Raw genomic sequence first — 23,805 nt, forward strand, 5'->3', positions numbered from 1 at the left:
TGTAAAATACCTGTGTTAAGTTGTAGCCCATATTCCAATAAATAATCTGTGGAAAGTTCAACTTCCTACCTCAAATACTTTGTGAGGAAAGATGTAATTTATAAGCGTTATTTTAACATTGCAAGTATAGGGCGTTCCGGAGCCCCTTAAGACACACTACTGTTTCATTGCACGTCCGGTTAGCCGTGCGGTCTAACGAACTACTTTCCGTATTGGGAAGTTGCGCTTGGTCCCCCGTACGAATCCGCCCGGCGGACTTGTGCCGGGGTCCGGTGAGCCGGCCAGACTGTGGATGGTTTTTAGGCGGTTTTCCATCTGCCTCAGCGAATGCGGGGTGGTTCCCCTTATTCCGGCTCAGCTACACTATGTCGGCGAGTGCTGCGCAAACAAGTTCTCCACGTACGCGTACACCACCATTAGTCTACCACGCAAACATAGGGATTACTCTCGTCTGGTGTGAGATGTTCCCTTGGGGAGGGGGGGGGGGGGGGGGGTCCACCGGGGGCCGTACCGCACAATAATCCTGAAAGAGTGGTTCGGTGTGGGGTGGCGGAGGGGTGAAGTGGACTGCGGTAGTCGTCGTGGGGTTGTGGACCACTGAGGCTGTGGCGGGGACGGAGACTTTCCGTCGTTTCTAGGCCCCCGATAAACAAACAATACAATACAATACTGTTTCATTATACTAGTGGTGATCCGTCACTGGGACAGGGAGACCAGTAAATCACTCGGCAGTACGCGTCTGGACCGACTTTAAGTAGCTCCAAGCATTCACCGCGGCACAGAAAGGTATTGAATATCTTTAGTCTGAATTTAAAGGTATTGTTCACCATGTGCTAGAAAAATATGTGCCTAGCGAAAGTATAGGGTCCCACCTTGGTACAACAAAGCTGCTGAGTAAGGAGAGAATCTTGCACAGTCGTTTTAAACGTAGTCACTGCCCCACTGACAAACAGAAATTATGCGAAATGAAAGCCGCTGTCAGAAGGACAATGAGAGACTCTTTTAACGAATTTGAAAGCAATATTTTATCTGCAGATTCTAAAAATAACACCAAAAAATTTTGGTCGTACGTAAAATCTATGAACGCTACAAATAATTCAATACCTCCTCTTGCTGACAGTACGGGTAATGTAACTGATAATGATGAACAGTAGGCCGAAATTCTAAACCTAGCTTTCAAAAACTCGTTTACGATAGAGGACTGCAGCACCATTCCCCCTTTCAATTATCGAACAAACGAAAGGATGGCTGACATAGTGTTTAGTGTATCTGGGATTGTAAGACAGATAACATCCTTAGACGCCAGAAAGGCATCTGGCCCAGACGGTATCCCCGTAAGATTTTATGTTGACTGTGCTACAAGTATAGCACCATTCTTATCCGTCATATATCAGAGATCACTGGAACGGCGGAAAGTTCCACGGGACTGGAAGAAGGCCCCGGTCATAGCAGTCTATATGAAGGGTAGAAAATCGGATGCACATAATTACCGGCCAATTTCACTGACATCAAGGAACATGTTTTGTGTTCAGACATAATGACCTTTCTAGACACTGAGAAGCTCATCTGCAGAAACCAGCACGGTTTTAGGAAAACAGTGGTCATGCGAGACACAGCTGGCCCCCTTTGTGCATGATATACAACACCCTCTAGATACCGACTCCCAGGTTGATGCCATATTTCTCGACTTTCGAAAGGCGTTCGACTCAGTTCCGCACTGTCGGTTGCTACAAAAAGTGCGCGCTTACGGTCTATCCAAAGACATATGCGGTTGGATAGAAAGTTTTCTGACAGACAGGGAGCAGTATGTCGTCCTGAACGGGGTAACTTCAACAGAAACAAGAGTAACTTCAGGTGTGCCCCAGGGCAGCGTAATAGGTCCTCTGCTTTTTACGATTTACATAAACGATTTGGTTGATGGTATTGACAGCGGACCTAGACTGTTTTCTGATGATGCTGTAGTCTACAGGAAAGTAGCATCACACGAAAGTTGTGAACAAATCAATGAGGACTTGCAGAAAATAAATGCGTGGTGTAATGAATGGCAGTTATCTCTGAATATTAGTAAGTGTAACCTACTGCGTATAACAAGGCGAAAATCCCCATAAATGTATGACTACAAAATAAATGATCAGTCTTTGGAAGCGGTAACATCAGTCAAGTATCTGGGTGTGACTATTCGAAATGATCTCAAATGGAATGATCAGATTACACAAGTAACGGGTAAGGCGAACTCTATATTGCGGTTTACTGGTAGAATCCTGAAGCGATACAGTCCTTCAACAAAGGAAATAGCTTGCAATACGTTAGTTCGTCCAGTCTTAGAGTATTGTTCGCCTGTATGGGACGCTTACCAGTTGGGTCTGATTCAAGAAATTGAGAAGATCCAAAGAAGGGCGGCAAGATTCCTGACTGATACATTTAGCCATCGCGAGAGGGTTACAAATCTCATAGAAAGTTTGAAGTTGGACACACTTGCAGATAGACGACGCGCTAAACAGAAAGGGCTGCTCACTAAATTCCGAAATCCAATCTTCACCGAGGATGTAGAGCATATATTATTACCACCAACTTTCAAATAGCGTAATGATCATCATTCAAAGATAAGGTAAATAAGAGCTCGTACTGAGGCGTTCAGACAGTCGTTTTTCCCTCGTGCGATCCGCGAGTGGAACAGGGGGGGGGGGGGAGGGGGGAATATGACTTTGGCGCTAATTCTGCCCTCCGCCAAACACCACTTGGTGGCTAGCGGAGTATATATGTAGACGTAGATTTAAGTAGACTGAGTAAAACTTGTATTATGAGTGGCAGGGCTAACACACTGTCAAAGTCTGCGACATGGTCGCGGATTACTCGTAAAACACTGGTACAGATTGTGTAGAATTCAACAGTACTCATTAGTGTTCTACAACACATTTTAAGACAAAAATTTTGTTTATTAATCTTTAATATTGCTTTCTGAAGTCCCTACTTAATCTTCGCTCGATCTAGAAACAAGCAAGTTTTATTCCATATGGAAGCCAACTGTTTTTTAATAAATAGTGTTCAATACACTTTTATCCCTATAAAGTTACAGGAATAGCTCTCCTGTAGGCAAGAGTAAATTTATGTTTTTTTGATTGACTTCTCATGGATGGGATTCACAGTCATATAATGCTTCTTAAAAGACATCATAGTCGCCGTTGACTGTATGGAATATTTAATATTGCGACTGCAATTTCGGCCTTAGGGCCATCTTCAGGTGGCACTGCAAAAGTTACATTCTGTCAGAATATAAGACTGACATGAGTACATGTCGTCGTCAAAATACAGCCTTTTGACTGCGAGAGTCCCACAAGATCCGGAGTACAACACTTGTTACATCGTAAAATGTTGTTAAATATTTGATGAATTGTTAATGTCACCACCGTTCTAATAATCTATCTACATTTTTTTGTTATTTGTTTACGTTTCGAAAGAGAAATATGTAGAAACTAATATTAGTTCACACAGCAATCACCACGTAGATCAATGGCCAGATAGGCAGTAACTGCCTTTTGAATAATATTGGTCCATTGATCGTGACCGGGCCAAATATCTCACGAAATAAGCGTCAAACGAAAAAACTACCAAGAACGAAACTCGTCTATCTTGAAGGGAGAAACCAGATGACGCTACGGTTGGCCCGCTAGATGGCGCTACTATAGGTCAAACGGATATCAACTTAGTTTTTTTTAAATACGAACCCCCATTTTTTATTACATATTCGTGTAGTACGTAAAGAAATACGATGTTTTAGTTGGACCACTTTTTTCGCTTTGTGATAGATGGCGCTGTAATAGTCACAAACATATGGCTCACAATTTTAGACGAACAGTTGGTAACAGGTAGGTTTCTTAAATTAAAATACAGAACTTAGGTACGTTTGAACATTTTATTTCGGTTGTTCCAATGTAATTCATGTATCTTTGTGAACTTATCATTTCTGAGAACGCATGCTGTTACAGCGTGATTACCTGTAAATACCACATTAATACAATAAATGCTCAAAATAATGTCCGTCAACCTCAATATATTTGGCAATACGTGTAACGACATTCCCTTCAACAGCGAGTAGTTCGCATTCCGTAATGTTCGCACATGCATTGACAATGCGCTGACGCATGTTGTCAAGCGTTGTCGGTGGATCACGATAGCAAATATCCTTCAGCTTTCCCCACTGAAAGAAATCCGGAGACGTCAGATTCGATGAACGTGCGGGCCATGGTATGGTACTTCGACGACCAATACACCTGTCATGAAATTTGCTATTCAATACCGCTTCAACCGCACGCGAGATATGTGCCGGACATCCATCATGTTGGAAGTACATCGCCATTCTGTCATGCAGTGAAACATCTTGTAGTAACATCGGTGGAACATTACGTAGGAAATCAGCATACATTGCACCATTTAGATTGCCATCGATAAAATGGGAGCCAATTATCCTTCCTCTCATAATGGCGCACACTACATTAACCTTCCAAAGTCGCTGATGTTCCATTTGTAGCAACCATCGTGGATTTTCCGTTGCCCAACAGTGCATATTATGCCGGTTTACGTTACCGCTGTTGGTGAATGACGCTTCGTCGCTAAATAGAACGTGTGCAAAAAATCTGTCATCGTCCCGTAATTTCTCTTGTGCCCAGTGGCAGAACTGTACACGACGTTCAAAGTCGTCGCCATGCAATTCCTTGTGCATAGAAATATGGGACGAGTGCAGTAGATGTTGATGTAGCATTCTCAAGATCGACGTTTTTGAGATTCCCGATTCTCGAGCACTTTGTCTGCTACTGATGTGCGGATTAGCCGCGACGGCAGCTAAAACACCTACTTGGGTATCATCATTTGTTGCTGGTCGTGGTTGACGTTTCGCATGTGCCTGAACACTTCCTGTTTCCTAAAATAACGTAACTATCCGGCGAACGGTCCGGACACTTGGATGATATCGTCCAGGATACCGAGCAGCATACATAGCACACGCCCGTTGGGCATTTTGATCACAATAGCCATACATCAACACGATATCGACCTTTTTCGCAATTGGTAAACGATCCATTTTAACACGGGTAATGTATCACGAAGCAAATACCGTCCGCACTGGCGGAATGTTACGTGATGCCACGTACTTATACGTTTGTGACTATTACAGCGCCATCTATCACAAAGCGATGAAAGTGGTCCAACTAAAACATTCATATTTCTTTACGTACTACACCAATATGTAATGAAATGGGGGTTTCATATTTTAAAGAACATAGTTGATATCCGTTTGACCTATTGCAGCGCCATCTAGCGGGCCAACCATAGCGCCATCTGGTTTTCCCCTTCAAGATAGACGAGTTTCTTTCTCTGTAGTTTTTTCGTTTGATCCTTATTTCATGACATATTTGGCCCGGTCACTATCAATGGACCACCCTGTATAGCTATGGTTAACAGTATTTTTATCAGTTGTGTTTGATGCTGTCGAAATAGACACTGAGAAATATGGAAAAAAAAGGAAGCGCAACGGAGGAATCGTTCGAATGGGGCGGCAATCGGTGGATGTGATGTAGTTGCGCATTGTACAGAAAAAAAATGATTAGAATTTCAGAAAAAATAATTTACTCAAAGAAAGGGCTACACTTTTTTTTCTAAGTCACTAATGTGTTGGTCCACCTCTGGCCATTATGCAAGCAGTTATTCAGTTTGGCGTTGATTGACAGCGTTGTTGGCATATAGAACTAAATTGTGTCCAATTGGAACGTCAGTTCGTCAAAATCCTGAGTCGGTTGGAGGGCCGTTCCCATAATGCTCCAAACGTTCTCAATTGGGGAGAGATCCAGTGACCTTGGTGCCTAACAAAATTTGGTGAGCACTAAGATAAGCAGTACAAACTATAGCCAAGTGAGGGAGGGCATTGTTTTGCTGAAATGTAAGCCCAGGTTGACTTGCCATGAAGGGCAACAAATCGGCGCGTAGAATGTCGTCGACGCACCGGTGCGCTATAAGGGTGCCGCTGATGACAACCAAAGGAGTCCTGCTGTGACAAGGAATGGCAGCGCAGACCATCAGTCCTGGTTGTCGGGCCTCCTATGGCAGACGATAGGTTGGTATCCCGCCACTGTCTGGGTGTCCTCAGACTCGTCTTCATCGGTCACTGGGGCTCAGTTCGACTCCTCACTGAAGGCAATTCTACTCCAGTCACTGAGATTCCATACCGGAGGCATCCTAGTGGTGGGATGCCAGGCTGACTGTTGCCCGCCGTATGGCCCACCAATCGGGAGGTCTTGGATGCAACCAGAAGCCCTCTGGTCGTCATCTGCGGCAGCCATACAGCACAGCAATACGCCGACGACATTCTACGCCTTGCCCTTAATGGCGAACTATCCTGGGCTTACATTTCAGCAAGATAATGCCCACTCGCACATAGCGAGACTCTCTGTTGCTTGTCTTCGTGCTTGCCAAGCCCAAACATGGCCAGCAATGTGCCGGATATCTCCCCAGCTGCGAATGTTTGGAGTTTTATGAGCGGGGCCCTCCAACCAACTGGGGTTTTGATGGTCTAGCGTGCCAACTGGGCAGAATTTGGCATGATATGCCTTAGTGGCACGATGTCCTTCAGGAGGATACCCAACAACTCTGTCAATCAATGTGAACCCGAATAACTGCTTGCAGAAGGGCCAGAGATGGACCAACACCTTACTGACTTGCTCTATTCGCGAAGCTCTTTCTCTTGTATAAATCATCTAATTGTTCTGAAACTGTAATCATTTGGTTGACTGTACGTGTACATCACATATACTGATTTGGATAATTTTTTCGTTGTGCATCGGTTTTTTGTCCTAGTGTGTATGCAAAACAGGGCTGGAAAATATTTCATGCACCTTAGGGTAGAAAAACCAACTTACATCATCGGTACCTTATAATTCTATAGAATGACCATTAGAACAACCATTTGGAAAAAATGGTTAACGCACAGAATACATAGCATACCAAACTCTCGTTTTTCCAGTTACTGAGTTTCGTTCCTGGTATCTTTGCTATGCGCGAGAGTTTATGGACGTGCTCAACAAACCCTAGTGGCAGGAACTGCAAGAGGGACGTTGCGCAACTAGAGATACACACTAAAGTTCCGTGACTGCATGTTCGCAGAGGAATCAGGCAAATATTTCTACAAACATATCGCGAAATGACCGTGACTGTAAAATCTGAGAATTTCTTGTTCATGATGGGGCTCATTAACAGCCGTCCATGCCGCTTACAGTTTGCGAATGAAACGGGATAGCAAGGAAGTGATACTGATAATGTAAGTGCCCTCGGCCACACGCCATGGGATATTTGAAGAATATAGATGTAGTATATATAGTTCCGACTGGTAACCCTATCAGGAGAATCCAAGGAAGCAGTCATTAATAACGTTAATGAAGAACCCTTGATACCACAACTGGATTTGAAACATGTTTATTGTTACTTGAACCCTACTCTCTCGAAACCATGGTCATTGTCATGGTGGGGTAACTTGCGTGGCTCCCCAATACAGAAACCCATATTGTAGGAACATGGTTAAGGGAAAATTAGCAAGTGACATCATAAAAAGGGATAGAGATTCTTGCTTAAGTTCTGCTTGGAATCCTGTTCTCTCGCTCGTAAAACACGAAAGAACCAGCGTTATGCAACTCGCTCATCCGTTGGTTGTTAATAAGATATACAGTTGGGGTCCAAAAATGTATCCGCTGTTTAAAAGTCCATAACTGGCAAACTAATTGACGGAGTTGTCTCTTCTTTGATAATGTAATAGTTTGTAGTTCCGGCAATCGCCACACAAGCGTTGTATTGAGTTTTTTTTTTTTGTCAGATGACAGTAGTCAGATAGTTGGTGTTTTGTTCTTACTTGCACCTAGTTACTCAAGGAAACATCGCTGGAGCAAGGATGAAATGAAGTCAGTTTTGAATTGGTATTTTAAGTACGAAAACATTAATAAGGTTCAACGGCAACGGCGAAATGGGTATCAAACACAGCCACCGACACGTTTAACGATTCGTCGCATTCGAGACAAATTTGAATCCGAAGGCTGTGTTAAAGATGTACACAAACAACGATCTGGACGACCCGGAACAGTAACAAGTCCAGCTAACTCCCGTCGTGTGTTACAACAATTCATTCGCTCACCACAGAAGTCTGTGAGACGGTGTGCCCGTGAAACTGGAGAGAGTCGCTCAAGTGTTCGGCGAATTTTGAAGACAGCAAAGTGGAAGTGCTAAATCCCACGATTGCTTCACGCAATGAACGAGGACGACCCAGATCGAAGAATGGAGTACTGCTAGTGGTTTACTAACATGGTGCGCAACGATGAAGAGTTTGCAGAGATGATTGTGTGGTCTGATGAGGCACAGTTCAAACTCAATGGTACAGTAAATCGCCACAATTCCATCTACTGGGCCGCTGAAAATCCGAACGTCCATGTAGACAAAGCCGTGAATTTGCCAGGAGTAAATATGTGGTGTGGGTTGTCTTACCCGGCCTTGATTGGGCCATTCTTCTTTGACGACACAGTTACCGGTGAGGTGTACCTTCAGAAGCTTCAGACATACATTTCACCTGCCATCCGAGTCTTGTACGGAGACGGAAGAGTTTACTTTCAACAAGATGGTGCCCCAGCCCACTACCAAAATCGTGTTAGGGCGTATCTCGACGAAAATCTACCAGGAAGATAGGCCGTAGAGATGCTGTGGAGTATCCACCACGTTCCCCAGACCTAAGTCCTCTGGACTTTTACCTGTGGGAAACACTAAAGGACGTCGTTTATTGACAGAAGCCACGCACATTGGATGAACTTCGAAAATCCATCGTACATTCATGTGCAAATATCCAACTGAACACGTTGCAGTCAGTAATTCGTGCTGCAGTTCGGCGGCATCGTTTGTGTGTGGATGTTAATCGTTACCATTTCGAACACCTACAGTGATTAAGTTGGACTTTAAGCTACACTTTCACCAAAAATGAGACAACTCCGTCAATTAGTTTGCAAGTTATGGACTTTTAATCAGTGGATACATTTTTTTGGACCCCTCTGTACTGTTGATGACATCTGACGCTGGTAGTGTGGAACACGGCGGTGTGTAGAGGAACTATGTAGATGCTTGAACAGCGTGCTGTAATCGAATTTTGATTCGAAGAGTTCTTGTACATGTGGAGCACTTTGCTCCTCAGGTTTACAATGCCAGACCACACACAAGCGTGTAGGTTCAATGGCATCGATCAACCGCCATACACTCCCTACTTGACCACATCCAATTTTCATCAGTCCAGACCACACACAAGCGTGTAGGTTCAATGGCATCGATCAACCGCCATACACTCCCTACTTGACCACATCCAATTTTCATCAGTTTCTAAAACTTAAAGAATACGTTTGGGGACTTCGCTTTGGTAGCGATGAAGTTGTGCAAGCAGAGTTGTTTTTGTGGCTCCGTCAACGAAGTCAAGTATTCTACAGTGACAGTATCAACAAACTGGTCTCTCATTGGAAGAAATGTGTTAGTTGCTGCAATCGAATTTTGATTCGAAGAGTTCTTGTACATGTGGAGCACTTTGCTCCTCAGATTTACAATGCCAGACCACACACAAGCGTGTAGGTTCAATGGCATCGATCAACCGCCATACACTCCCTACTTGACCACATCCAATTTTCATCAGTTTCTAAAACTGAAAGAATACCTTTGGGGACTTCGCTTTGGTAGCGATGAAGCTGTGCAAGCAGAGTTGTTTTTGTGGCTCCGTCAACGAAGTCAAATATTCTACAGTGACAGTATCAACAAACTGGTCTCTCATTGGAAGAAATGTGTTAGTTGCTGCAGTCGAATTTTGATTCGAAGAGTTCTTGTACATGTGGAGCACTTTGCTCCTCAGATTTACAATGCCAGACCACACACAAGCGTGTAGGTTCAATGGCATCGATCAACCGCCATACACTCCCTACTTGACCACATCCAATTTTCATCAGTTTCTAAAACTGAAAGAATACGTTTGGGGACTTCGCTTTGGTAGCGATGAAGCTGTGCAAGCAGAGTTGTTTTTGTGGCTCCGTCAACGAAGTCAAGTATTCTACAGTGACAGTATCAACAAACTGGTCTCTCATTGGAAGAAATGTGTTAGTTGCCAGGTGACTATGTTGAAAAGTAAACACGTTGGCGATAAAGAATAAGGATGGGGAAGGTTAATAAAGTTTGTTTTATTTGAAAAGCTTTAGGAGCTTGCACATAAAAAAAATCAGAGGTATTACTTTTCAGCACGTCCCAGTATCTTGCTCGGGACTCTCCCGTTGCACTTGTACCTTGTATCATAAAAATATCTGCCTGTGGACCTGTCGAAATAATGGCGGCTGTTCATGAAGTCGACCTGCTGCTTTGGCGTAATTGGTAATAGTGAGTTCAACGTTGAGTTACCCCAGAACGTACTTAGATTTGAAGTGTAGGCTAGTTAGATATTTCCATTTTGTAATGTGTCTAAGATTTACGTAATTTGATGAATTGTCTTTATGCTTCTTTAGGGAGGTTAGACATTATATTTTATTCTTCTTCTTAAGGGACCAGAATTTAGCAAGATCCACCGTTGCTGATTTAGAGGGATGACAATTTTATTTATTTGTTATGCCCACAGGGACCAAAGTTTTCAGTTTTGAACAGTGGATTAAGTATCTAAGAGGCTGAATGCATTTTGCAGTGACTGTATTTCCTTGTTGGTATTGGGAGTTGCATTGCCCAAACAGTTCGTATAAAGATTTTGCTAACAATAACACAGAGTAAGCACACCACTTACAGTTACAACGCGCTACACGCTAACTCCAGTTTTGTATGCATTCCCAGCCCAGGCATTCGTTCAATGTAATAAAAAGAAATTCTTAAAGAACGTCTTTGAATTTACTTCGCCTAATCTAATGTGTGTTTCAATATTTGTAACTGAATCCTTTATCTTTTCTTTGTGATAAAATTGGTCTCCAGGTTAATCTATGAAGTTTTATGAAATGAGCCTAGTGGAATGTTTAACTTGTAATTTTGGAGGCAGTGAGTTTTTTTTTATTTTGTCAACACAAAATGGGAAGGAAAAATTGTCTCACGCTAAAATTAAATAAAATGTTACTTAAGATGTACCAGTATCTTACCGCTCCCAATGAAACCGCTGCCCTATCGCCTCAGATGGAACAATCGGGCCGACCGACCGCCATTTCATCCTCTGCCATTGGGGCCATTGGAGGGGCATGTGGTTAGTACACTGGTTTCCAGCCGTTGTTAGGTTTCTTGACGTTGGATCTGCTGCTTATCAATCGCGTAGCTCCTCAGTTTGCCTCACGAGGCTGTGGGTACCCTGTTCCAGACATCCCACCAGGGAAACAGCTCTGGCAGTACCGGCAGTCGAATCCAGGTCCCCCACAGGTCAGCCAACCGCGCTGACATCTCAGCTACGGAAGCGGACGAAGACGAATGCAAGTCCATTATTACCACAAGCGGATCATACTCATTAACTTACAGCTCGCCCAACTTGATGGGAACCCAAAGTGCGTTGTCTCTGCCTCACGTTGGACACACGTTTAGTGGAGCGCCAGCGCGTGTACGAACTACGGAGGAAAGAACTGGGTTGCCCCAAGCACCAATGGCTAGTCAGTACAAGTCCATCTACGTCTACATCAGTATCTACATGCATACTCTACATATTACATTTAAGTGCTTGGCAGAGGGTTCATCGAACCACATTCACAATAATTCTCTATTATTCCAGACTCGAAAAGCGCGTGGTAAAAACAAACAGCTATATATTTCCGTGAAAGCTCTGATTTCCCTTATTTTATTATGATGATCTTTTCTCCTTATGTAAGTCAGCGGCAGCAAAATATTTTCGCATTCGGAGGAGAAAGATGGTGACTGAAATTTCGTGAGAAGGTTCCGCAGCAGCGAAAAACGACTTTGTTTTAATGATGTTCACACCAAATACTATATCATGTTAGTGAAACTATCTCCCCTCTTTCATGATAATACAAAACGTGCTGCTCTTCTTTGAACTTTCTCTATGTACTCTGCTAATGCGATATGGGTCCAACACCGTTCAGCTGTACTTCAAAAGAGGACAGAAGCGTAGATGTGTTGCATTATCTAAGTTTTCTGCCAATAAAATGCAGTCTTTGTTTCACCTTCCCCACAACATTTTCTGTGTGTTCTTTCCAGTATAAGTTGTTCATAATTGTAACACCTAGGTATTTAGTTAAATTTACGGCCTTTAGATTTGACTGATTCATCGTGTAACTGAAATTTAAGGGATTACTTTTAGCATTCCTGTGGGTCACCTCACACTTTTCATTACCAAGGGTCAAACGCAAATGTTCCCACCATACAGATATCTTTTCTAAACCGTTCTGTAGTTCCTTTTGATCTCCTGATAACTTTACTACACGATAAACGGCAGCATCATGTGCAAGCAACCTAAGACTGCTGCTCATATTGTTCCCTACATCCTTTATACGGATGAGGAACACAGAGGGCCTATACAACTACCTTATAGAACGCCAGAAATCTCTGTTTTACTCGATGACTTTCCGTCAGTTACTACGAACTGTGACTTCTCTGACAGGAAATCACGTATCCAGTCACATAACTGAGACGATATTCCGTAAGCAAGCGATTTCACTACAAGCCACTTGTGTGTTACAGTGTCAATAGCCTTCGGGAAATCTAGAAATACGAAATTGAATTCCCTCGGCGATAGCATTCAAAACTTGGTGTGAGTGCTCCTTGATCGGCTCTAGGTAGAAGATAAAGTTTTAATAATCACGTCGAAAAAATAATGTCGGATAATTAAGTTTTTAGAATGAAATTTTCACTCTACAGCGGAGTGTGCGCTGATATGAAACTTGCCCGCGAAAGGCAAAGGTCCCGAGTTCGAGTCTCGGTCCGGCACACAGTTTTAATCTGACAAAAAGTTTCAATTAAGTTTTTGGTTGGTGATAGTGTCCTCCGGTTTCCTGCCGGATCCTAAGGTCAGCATAATTCGATATTCCAACGATTCATCTTTCCGTCTGCTGCTGAGTCCCGCTGAAAACTGATGCCAACGCTGCACCTATATAGGCTCCCATATCGAAGACAGCGCAAGTGCCGCCCAGCACATTTGGTGCCTCCAAGAATGGGCTGGTGGAGCCGCCCTTAGTAGAACACCGGCGGCAACGATATATCGCACTCGAAGAGTAATTTCAGGTACTGGCAACTATCACATTCTCGTCAAATTTCGGCCCGCGTCCCTCGTTTAAGCAATGCTCTGCCTTGTGCCACGCATCTGTCCTGCACTGTGCGAATAGAACCACCGTTATAAGCACTCCGTCATTGACATGGAATTTTATATGTGCCAAATTTTCTGTGTACCAAATCATCGTTCACAGTGCCTAACGGTGCCATAAGTTTGGAAGTCGGGCGGAACACACTCTTGATGTTAAAATTTCTTAAAATCCTTCCAATCTTAAACGATATTCTCCCAGCATAAGGAATAAAGGTCGTAGACCTTTTCTCCCCTACATGCGCGTCTGGGGATGGTCTAAACTCCATAGCCCGACAAATCAGCTTCTCAGTACCCTTTTTCCTTAAACACAGCCATCAAATGTGCAAGTTCTCAGGTTGAACTGTCCAATTCGGAAATGACATATACCTTGTCTTTCGAATCTAGTTGGTTTTAGGATCCGGCAGCAAATCCTAGAAAACTATGAAGAATAATTAATCCAGGAATGCCTATGAAATGACATTAAGTTTTTGTTTGTTTGCAGCGGCAGGTACACTCTTATTTCCCCGGTACCCAATGCAATCCCAGCGCCACAGTACCATAGCGCGCCGCAAGGAGAGTCACAAGCGGCGACGCCCATTCATACGGTCTGGTATCGTGCTATAATTTGTTTTCGGCTCTAGAAGAAGAATGACGCATTAACAGTCCATGCTGCGTCGGTAGAATTGTACGGCAACAATGTATCATCACATGACATAGGCGATATGAGACACCGAGTCTCCTAGTATGGTTAAATAAACCTAAATGAAGAACATAGTGGCAAACCATCTCTGATGTAAGAAACAGAAAATCGCAAGTAAGGTGGTGGCTCTAGTGCTAGAAGACCCGTTTATAACAATCAAGCGTTACCGGAAAATGGAGATCAGTAGTGGATAGGTTTTTAACAACTAGCACAACATTATGAACACGACAAAAGTCGCCAACGGCGAATTGCACCCGTTTAAAATGTCTATCGAATCGAGGCAGCTGCGGAAGTGTTAGAACTGGATCACGCCAATCAAGACCACTTCTTTAGATTAGATTAGTTTTTCGTTCCATAGATCCGTGCTGAGGAGAGCCTCGTGGATGTGGAACATGTCAAATTTTTTTTAAGGCTGAAATAACAATACCAGTAGTATGAGTATATACAATACATCATTTTTTTAAGCTGAAGTAACAATACTAATAGTATGAGTATATACAATACATCATTTGTTTCTATTAAAAAATTCGTCAATGGAGTAGAAGGAGTTGGCCACTAGCAAGTCTTTCAGGCTCCTTTTAAACTGATCTTTATTTGTAACTAAATTTTTTGTTTGCTGGCAAATTATTGAAGATCAGCGTTCCTGAGTAGTGAACCCCTTTTTGAACTAAAGTAAGTCATTTTAAGTCCTTGTGCAGATCATTTTTGTTCCTGGTATTGTATGTATAAACTGAGCTGTTTGTTGAAAAAAGAGATATGTTATTTAGGATAAATTTCATTAAGGAGTAAATATACTGAGAGGCAGTAGTTAGTATACCCAGATCTTTGAAGAGGTTTCTACAGGACGTCCGTGAATTTACTCCACAAATAATACGTATTACACGCTTTTTGACTCTGAAAACTTTTGTTTGACTTGAAGAGTTACCCCAAAATATTATACCATGTGACATTATGGAATGAAAGTAGGCAAAGTATGCAAGCGTTTTCATTTTTATGTCTCCTATAACTGCTAACTCTCGAATTGCAAATACAGATTTGTTAAGGCGTTTCTGCAGTTCTGTGGTGTGCTTCTCCCAAATGAATTTATTATCAAGTTGTAATCCCAGAAATTTAAGACTGTCAACCTCTTCTATCTGCTCTTCTTCATACTTGATGCATATGCTGGGTGGAAACCTCTTACATATTCTGAACTGCATATAGTGAGTCTGTTCGAAGTTTAAGGTCAGTGAGTTGGCTTTAAACCATTTATTAATAACCATAAAAACGTCATTAGCAGATCTTTCTAGAACAACACTTGACATACTATTTATTGCAATACTTGTGTCATCTGCAAACAATCTGACTGAGCACCATGGACGGTTGCTGGGTGTGCCACTGTGAACTCCAGACAAACACACAAAACAAGAAGTGCACATAATGTGGACCAAGGACCGCCCAAACAGGCAAAGGTCCAGCTGTTATCTGTTTTTTGGACTGCCTTGGTGTAGAGCTGACAGATTATGCGTGAAGGGGGCAACCTTTTACAGCAGCACACTGCCGAAAACTCGTGACGGGGTTTCGGGAGGCTATCCAAGATGAGATTTCGCGGGAAGCTGTCCGAGGAATGTTTGTGCTCCTGCTGCACAGGACAGGAAAAACAAGATCTCTGCCAAGTCATCCACTGGAACATCCTGGCAGATTAATACTGTATGCCAGACAGACACTCGAACTCGGGACCTTTCCCTCTCTCGGGCAAGTGCTCCACCATGTCTCCACGGCATCCCTTCTTCCAGAAGTGCTAATCCCGTAAATTTTGCAAAAGAAATTATGTGAAGTTTGGAAGATAGGAGACGAGGTGCTAGCGGAAGTTAAGCCGTGAGAACGGGTCCTGAGTCGTGCTTTGCGAGTTCAGCTTATAGAGAACTTGCACGCGAAAGGCGAAGTTCCTGAGCTCGACTTTCAGATTGGCAAACAGTTTTAATGAGCGCTCATTTCGCTGCAGAGTGGAAGTCATCCATTGTTGGGAAAACATGTGTCGCAATGTAACGTGAATTTGTAGAGAAAGACTAAATCACCAAGGTTTGTATTCGTAATATGATTTTTTCGAGGTGATTATTAAACCTTTATGCCTCGTACATTCTCATAGAGCTGGAGACTGCATATGATTCTAGTGTCCAGGCATTGCAGTGCGTCCAGAATTTTACCCTGCGGTGGCACATTGCCTGCTAGGGCGCATTTTGTGAAGATGGCAAAAAAGAAAAAAAAATTATGGAATACCAGGCAATCCTAGGACTATCACACACAGAAATTATTTTGAAAGAAAATGTATCGTGGTGCAGATACAAAATGACCACGTCTGGTGCCTAAAGTTTGAGATACTCCAAGGTGTAAGCTGCAATTAAATTTAACTGGTTTGTCTAGTACTTAAGGGAGTATTATGTACGGTGGCAGAATATTTACATATTTTTCACTGCAAAGGATTTTGCAAGAGAATTTGCAGTCAGAAATTTTAGGGAATGATTGGAGGAAGTATGTGGGGAAGCCTGATCAAATCAGGGACAAATTATAGACATATTCTAAGAAATTCAGTAATTTCGTTTTAGCAATGGCGGGATTTCTAGGATAGTGGTAGGCAAAATGTAGAATACACTTTACGAATTGTACAGTAATTTGTTGTTAGTGGGTCTTTAGAATTAAAAACACATGAAGGTTAGGAAGAGACCGAGGACAGTGCCAAGGAAGTGGAAGCAGTGTTAGAAATAAGTGGAAGCAGTATTAAAAATCTCCGGAACTTAAACAAAAACCATAACAGTAACCGCCGTCATTCTTTAAGTTCTTTCTGCCTTATTAGTCGAACTGATAGCGATACTACCAGCTCTAATGTTATTCTACTGTACCTTCTTTGTTAATCTAACTTCATTATCCACCTTAGGCGCCACACAAACACATCAGACACCGTAAATGGGCCATGACACCCTTAAGGTAAACTATTATTCTAACATCAGATTAGGGCTAAGCTAAAACTAGTCATCTAGTACTGAATGTGGCAGAGCTACGATGCTCCGTTCAAACTATTCCAATAAATCTTCGAAATTTTTAATCAGATTTCTCCGCCTGACAGAAATCGCATTCTTCTACCTTAATTTCCTCTTTCGTGAGATGCAGGCGAGAAACTTTCATCGTAAAGTTTTAATTACCGACTGGATGGCATGAGTGAGTAGGGACTTGTTTGAGCGGATAAACAAGGGAGGGTCGGTGGACGCCCTTTGATGTGGATCGCCAGCGCTCGTTACTCAGGTTGAGTGAAAGGGCCACTTGATTAAAATGCAGTTCTTGTGGCAGCGGGGCACATTATCATTCGTGGACGGAGAGCTGACTAAGGCACTGGAAATAGACTACCAGAACTTTAACACAACCACTGCCAAAGCACCAGATGAAAAAACACTTGTGAAAACTGTAGTACCAGGAACGGGACTGTTTACTACGGAATAGGTTGATGCTTTAGGTATTTCTTTTTTAAGTAAGTATACATTCTTTCTCCTCATCTAGACAGAGGGATTGGTGCTTAATTGAAGTTAATCTATTAATCGTATTTATTCTAAAACTCTATTATGGATATACCGATATTTCTTTCACGTCGATTAATTTCATGTAATCGGTTATCCATAGATTAATTATTCAAGGTCCGCCTTTTCTAGTTCTAGTCTCTTCACTCATGCGATAAAATAATTCGTAGGATATTTTTTCCAGCAAAATAATAAACAAAAATGTCACAAATGCCAATAAAATATTTTTTCGATGGTTCAGTAAGGCATAAATGGAGGTTGTGATGTTCGATATTTTTGGCTTCATTAAAACAACAGATAGTTAATACTTTCAGCCAGAAGGCAAATACTTGTTTATAAAGAATGATTAATGTATAATAAGGCGTCGTATAGCGACGGTGGAATTTCCTAAATAAAGTAATTCGTCGTCTTTAGGCGGCAATATAAACAGAAGAATACGGATAGATATGCGATCCTTCACTATTTTCTTCGCTGGAGAACAAATGAAGCCTTGAGCGCTAAACATTTGTACTGTTTTTCTTAAGTAAGACGGACGCAGATTTTTGGCAGTCTGATCTAACTTTTTACTAAATAAATAAAAACGTGTTCCGTCTAAGTTTGAGTGAAGTGTGAAGAGAAGAACTGTTATAACTTATCGTGACGATGCACGAGCGACTCAAGAGGACAGTGGCTATATGAAAGAGCGCTCAATGGACATGAAACGGACATAACAATCTACCGTCATTATAGTACTAAGCTTAAGGTACGATATATGTTTTAGTTATAATAAATATTTGTTCTGGAAATATTGGATCATTTAGCAGTGCTCATTCCTATCATCTCCTCAGTATTATTTTCATTTTAATTATGCATTTTGCTAAGATTACAGACACCAAGATCAGCAGTCCAATGTGCGTGTTACATTGACAAAAATAAAACTTTTTATCATCTTCTTGCATCAGCTTTAATATTGAATTTCCCTTTTGTGTGATGTTACAGTTGTTTTTGCGCCCTTAAGAACTTTCTGGTCCCTTAGGAAATTGTTTTGTCATAAGAATAACTTCACGACCGAATATGATCGTATCTATGATCATGAAGTAATTAGAAAGGCGATAATGGAATTTCTTAATCAACGGCACGCTAGCTGTGACTGCTTCAAGCCATGTGGAACTGCAAGTAAAAACTATCCACATTTCATAATGAAATATTTTATGACAATGGGCAATCCATGATTCTTACGCCAATTTTGATTGATAAAACTGTAAGCGAAATCTCAAATTCCAACTTTTCCATTGAATAACAACATCACGTTTATTTTGTTACATCACAAGGTCCACATATCGTGAAAAGGCACTACTCTTTGCTTTGTATTTTCTTTCCCCTTTCCCTTCAATAAAAACATTTCATTCAGCAATATATGTATTTTACTTGAACTGTTTATGCTACTTCACTTAGGAAATAGGATTCATAATGTTAACGTTTTTGAAATGCATGAATTCCAGTGCAGGTTTTCATTGATACTGTAAAACAGATTCTAAAATGCAAGAAAATAATAATCACCCAATAATTTCTCGCAAGTAATAATTTGCTACTCCCAGTAAATAAATCTTTAAGTTTTATGATAAGCATCAAAACAATTATTTTTCACAAAACATAAATACAGTACATTTCGCGTTTGACGCATATGTGTCTTGCTTTGGAATTGCAGCCAGGTTTACTGCACTGCCTTGACAAACTTTGGTAGTTCAAAATGGTTCAAATGGCTCTGAGCACTATGGGACTTAACTTCTGAGGTCATTAGTCCCCTAGAACTTAGAACTAGTTAAACCTAACTAACCTAAGGACATCACACACATACAAGCCCGAGGCAGGATTCGAACCTGCGACCGTAGCGGTCGCGCGGTTCCAGACTGTAGCGCCTAGAACCGCTCGGCCACCCCGGCCGGCAAACCTTGGTAGTTAGCTAACATTGTAACACCTAGCTTCTCAAATCAGTTGTAACAGCACGTACTGGCTTTTTATTTACATTTTCTATATCATCTACATCTTTAATGTCAGGGGAATTCACTGTAGAAGGGCGTCCCCTTCTCTTAGTTAGCGGTACGACATCCTAACTGAGCCCTGGCGCCATTTACTTAGTAGACTATTCTGTCTGGCGCCACTAGCTCAGGTATAGTATCGACTATCCCTCTTGCGGCATCATTGCCAATATCTATGAGGAAGAGTTGGTATCTGTCGGATGTGGCCTTAGAAGGTCTTTGCTTGCCGATATATATATGGGGTTCGCTGGCCCAAAAGAGTCCTATTCCTCGAACATATCTGCATCCTCTACACCTCCCGCCACCTTGATCCCCCTCACCCCCTGGTTGCTCCTCTTCTCTCCCATCCCCGCCCCCTGCCATGCCTTCACTGCTATGTCCCCCCTACCCTCCATCTCTACACCCTACATCTCCTTTCCCAAGGTGGCTTCCATCAACTTCCCCTCCCGGATGGTGCCCTCTCTCCCTCCATTTATCCCTCCTATCAACTCTGATCCTCACCCCCCTCCTTTCCTCCATCCTTTCCCTGGGGTCCCTCTTCCTCCCCCCTTCCATCCTGCGTTTTCTCCCCGCCCAACCTCTCCCTATCTCCCTTCTCCCCCCCCCCCCCCCCAAAGTCCTTTTGTATTCCCCCCCTCTGCCTTCCCCACTCCCTGGCACGTCTGCTCATCACCTGCCACCCCTCTTGTGGGTCCTAATTCTCCATTGGCTCCTTTCCCCCCTCCCCCCTTCACTTTCCCGCTCCTTCCCCCCTTTTTTATTTTCCCATCATCTGTCCAGTTCCCCCCCCCCCCCACCCACCCACCTGCTCTCGGCTGTGGTATGTCATATTTGTGCCATCTTTTTAGTGCAGTCTTTAAGTGAGTGTTCAGTGTTGTCCGTCTTTCCACAGTGTTGCGAACAGAAATCATGCTGTCGCTGGGTGTGCATTTTATCTCTCTTGCGAACAGAAACCAGACTGTCGCCATGTTTTTTAACTGTCTGTCTATTATTTTTCTGCTTCCTGTGTATTTTCTTAGCATCATAAACCCTGTGTTTTATGTTGTAAGTTCCAGAATTTTCTGCCATTTTACCTTTAAGTCACCGATTTTATCGCCAACTGTTATTTTTTGTTATCTTCATCTTTTTAAAACAAATTCTGTAGGCTGGAGGGGGCGTAATAAGCTGCTGCCAGCCCGCCCCCTTCAGGGGGAATCGAAACTCAATAAAGAAAAAAAAAATCCCGAGAGAGGAGGGCACGAAGTTTGGGAATTGGCTGCATCGTCACGACAAGAGGTAGTCACGAGGTCCGAGCTGCGCAAGGAGGGCCTGCGCAGAGCGAAGATATCGGGGTACTTCACCGGGATCAGTGTCAACTACAAGCAGTTGGCAACATTCGTGTCGGACGACCGTTCGTGGCCTGGCTGCCCTTTTCTAACTGGCTGTCATCGGCACCACACAGTAACCGCTGCAACGCACCGTGGATCCGTGGAACTGCTTGCTGGTTAAGGGGAGTAACATTCTATAATCCTCGTGGTGATTTCTGTCATTGTCTACCTGCCCTCCTTATTATTTTCTGGTTTGAACCCGACTCGGTCGGCTCTTTGGTCGTAAATATAGGCAGTAGTATTGTACTACAAGGTGCATTCAAGTTCTAAGGCCTCCGATTTTTTTTCTAATTAACTACTCACCCGAAATCGATGAAACTGGCGTTACTTCTCGACGTAATCGCCCTGGAGACGTACAAATGATTCCATGGCAGCGGCGAAGGCTTCTTTAGGAGTCTGTTTTGACCACTGGAAAATCGCTGAGGCAATAGCAGCACGGCTGGTGAATGTGCGGCCACGGAGAGTGTTTTACATTGTTGGAAAAAGCCAAAAGTCACTAGGAGCCAGGTCAGGTGAGTAGGGAGCGTGAGGAATCACTTCAAAGTTGTTATCACGAAGAAACTGTTGCGTAACGTTAGCTCGATGTGCGGGTGCATTGTCTTGGTGAAACAGCACACGCGCAGGCCTTCCCGGACGTTTTCGTTGCAGTGCAGGAAGGAATTTGTTCTTCAAAACATTTTCGTAGTATGCACCTGTTACCGTAGTGCCCTTTGGAACGCAATGGGTAAAGATTACGCCCTCACTGTCCCAGAACATGGACACCATCGTTTTCTCAGCACTGGCGGTTACCCGAAATTTTTTCGGTGGCTGTGGATCTGTGTGCTTCCATTGAGCTGACTGGAGCTTTGTTTCTGGATTGAAAAATGGCATCCACATCTCATCCATTGTCACAACCGACGAAAAGAAAGTCCCATTCATGCAGTCGTTGGATGTCAACATTGCTCGGCAACATGCCACACGGGCAGCCATGTGATCGTCCGTCAGCATTTGTGGCACCCACCTGGATCACACTTTTCGCATTTTCAGGTTGTAATGCAGGATTGTGTGCACAGAACCCACAGAAATGCCAACTCTGGAGGCGATCTGTTCAACAGTCATTCGGCGATCCCCAAAAACAATTCTCTCCACTTTCTCGATCATGTCATCAGACCGGCTTGTGCGAGCCGAGGTTGTTTCGGTTTGTTGTCAAACGATGTTCTGCCTTCATTAAACTGTCGCACCCACGAACGCACTTTCGACACATCCATAACTCCATCACCACATGTCTCCTTCGACTGTCGATGTATTTCAATTGGTTTCACACCACGCAAATTCAGAAAACGAATGATTGCACGCTTTTCAAGTAAGGAAAACGTCGCCATTTTAAGTATTTAAAACAGTTCTCATTCTCGCCGCTGGCGGTAAAATTCCATCTGCCGTACGGTGCTGCCATCTCTGGGACGTATTGACAATGAACGCGGCCTCATTTTAAAACAATGCGCATGTTTCTATCTATTTCCAGTCCAGAGAAAAACAATCGGAGGCCTTAGAACTTGAATGCACCTCGTAAGACACCAGTTGTCGTTTGAAAATTTGTCCCGTTATTATATTGCCTTTCATTTCTGGTTTGTACCCAATCATTAATGGTCTAATTAATCAGCTCTTGGTTGTACATACAGCCGGAACAATTGTACTAAGCCACAGGTTGACATTAAACAACGATGGGTTATGGAGTCAAATCGTGGGAAGTTTAAAAAGTATACTGCTCGTGGTGAAGAGAAACGGTTACCGTGGACGGCAATACGAGAGATTAATCGTAAACGTGCCGCAAAACGTAAGAGAGATATTTTAGAGAATCATTGGAGTTAACTACTGAAGACAAGGATTTTTGTATGCTTTAGAAGATCTTCATTTAACTGAATTATTTAGTGATACTCCATCTGAAGCGAAACATCCTAAACAAGACAACGAACCGACAACAGGACCATCTTCAAGACCTGATAATCAACCTAATTTAATAGACAACGAGTTTCAAGATCAAGGATTACAAATTCCCAGTACTTCTGCAGCCACAGAAATGGAAGTAGAAGAACAACCACGATCTTCTCAACAATTACGACAAGGTACTAATAATACTGATACATCAACTGGTGGTACAGGTTCTGGACAATTAACTACATTTCAGTACTGGATGTCAGTAGAACAAATTAAACAAAACAGTGTTATAATTATTAATACACATATATTTTTTGTATGGGGGTTATGCATATAAATGGTTTGATGTAGTTGCTCCTGATAATAATAACAAAGTTGTAGCTAAGAGATTAGTTACATCTGGAGCTCAATTTATGACTAACGAATTAAGTCAGTTTATGAGTAAAGCACAATTTGATTCATTACCACATAATTCATTTGTAAAGAAATATTGGATATCGTTAACTCCTGTTGGTTTAGAAGCCAGTTTTCAAACTGGAAGTACATTAAGTACAAGCGGAAGTATTACTAATGTTCCAATGTTGATTTATAATAAAGGTGCGAATCTTGCAATTGCTCATGAACCAGTTAAAGTTACGACTGAACAAAGTAAACCTATGTGTATTAGTGGTATTGCAGCAAAAGGCCATATACAAAATACTTTATGGGGTTCAAGTTCAATGAATGATTATCCTACATGTTTAACTGTTCCACGTAACTGGCCTTTTTATGATTCTTTTATAATACCATATGGTAAATATGACGATAATGGAAATTTATTTGCTACAGATGAAGTATTTGGAGTTCATCATTTACATAAATTGTATGAAGTAGGTATTGCTTCAAGAGCTGTTGATCAAAATGTATCATTTACTTATGAATATGAACCAACTATTGGTATAATTAAAAGTAGGAAACGTGC

The sequence above is a fragment of the Schistocerca piceifrons genome, chromosome 8, assembly GCF_021461385.2.
Source record: "Schistocerca piceifrons isolate TAMUIC-IGC-003096 chromosome 8, iqSchPice1.1, whole genome shotgun sequence".
Taxonomy (NCBI): Eukaryota; Metazoa; Arthropoda; class Insecta; order Orthoptera; family Acrididae; genus Schistocerca; species Schistocerca piceifrons.